Consider the following 1650-nt stretch of genomic DNA (forward strand, 5'->3'; position numbering starts at 1 on the left):
GCTCCAATTACAACAAATAATAATAAATTAAGATCACTAAGAAATGAATCTACCTGTGTATTTAAAAGATAATTAGGTTATCCTCTTAGTCAATACCCACCATTCTATTCCTTTCTAAATAGCTAGATGTTTGCTTTCCAATGAAAAATCATACTAAAAATAAATGAAAAAAATAGTCACTAGAGTAGGGACTATAAATTACGTAAGATTTACTATCCCATCTTTTCCTTCCCTAAAACCAACATCATCTCTAAAATAACAGTTTGGAGGTAGATAATCTTTTACCTTTAAGGTCAAGTGTGCTAAATGTCACTGTAGACAATAAAAAATAGACAAGTAAAAATAAAAGTGTCCACCTAATAACATCTTAATGTATTTTTAAAATAGCTTCTTCACACATGGTGTTCTCATATTTATCTTAAATTGTGAAACTGAAAGTTACAGAGAAAAAATTAAATGTTCCAAAATATACATACATTTTAATGAGCTCTGTTTCTCATAAAACCAATAAAACAAACATTATGAAAAAGCAATGTATTAACAGTGCTTTAGAACTCTATTTAGAGAAATGTTGTCTATGATATTACACAGAAAGCAAAAGTGACTTTAGTGGCATTTAACTTTTATTTTAATAAATAAAACTTGCCTGAATATCAGAAAAGTAAAACAGCCACATTGCCCACTTTTATAGACCTAGCAGAAATAACACATACCTTTAATCCCAGAAGTAACATTAGCTTGCCATAGAAACCAGGGGCAATTAATTGTGCCTGCCTTTAATCCTATAATTAGAGTGGATTACAAAATTTGAGGAGACAGCTCTCAGTTCATTCTCATTCTTAGATTCCTGGAGGTCAGATGACCATATTTGTACTGAGGTTAAGGTAAGTGTCAGTGGCTGGCTGCTTTACTTTTCTGCCCTTCAGGTTGAAACCTAGTTTCTTTCTCAGTTTTTATTAATCATGTATCATTTGGTTCTCAACTTTTGGGGGCATGAATTTATAAAGAAGCCATTTGCCTGAGGCTTTTTAGTCACCAGGCTGGCCAAAGATGGGATAAGAAACATAGAGGGAGGCTTGTATTAATTGTACACTGTTTGGCCTATTAGCTCAGGCTTACTATTAACTAGCTTTTATAACTTAAATTAGCTCATAATTCTTATCTATGTTTAAATTCATGGCTTGGTATCTTTTCTCGGTGCAGCATTTTCATCTTGCTTCCTCTGAGTCTGGGTGGTGACTACAAACTTTGCTTTTCCTCTTCCCAGAATTCTCTTAGTCTGGTTGTCCCACCTATACTTCCTACCTGGCTACTGGTCAATCAGTTTTCGATTAAACCAATACAAGTAACACATTTTTACAGGGTACAAAATTATTAGACCATAGCATGACATAATCCCTCTCTATTAAATGTAAATATTAAGTAATTATATAAATATGCTTTTCAAAAATCAACCCATCAAATACATTTATCTTACTAAGTAAATGGAGGGTAAAACATTTTCATTTATTATCTAAGTTGTATTTGTTCTGAATATTTGGACTGATAGATTCTATAGTATCACACACTTCTAGGATAAAAAGCCCATTTTCTTATAGATAAGGAAAAACTTTGGTTCTAAGTAGAACTATCTTTCAACTCTTTTTTTTT

Source organism: Microtus ochrogaster, unplaced genomic scaffold, assembly GCF_000317375.1.
Source record: "Microtus ochrogaster isolate Prairie Vole_2 unplaced genomic scaffold, MicOch1.0 UNK34, whole genome shotgun sequence".
Taxonomy (NCBI): Eukaryota; Metazoa; Chordata; class Mammalia; order Rodentia; family Cricetidae; genus Microtus; species Microtus ochrogaster.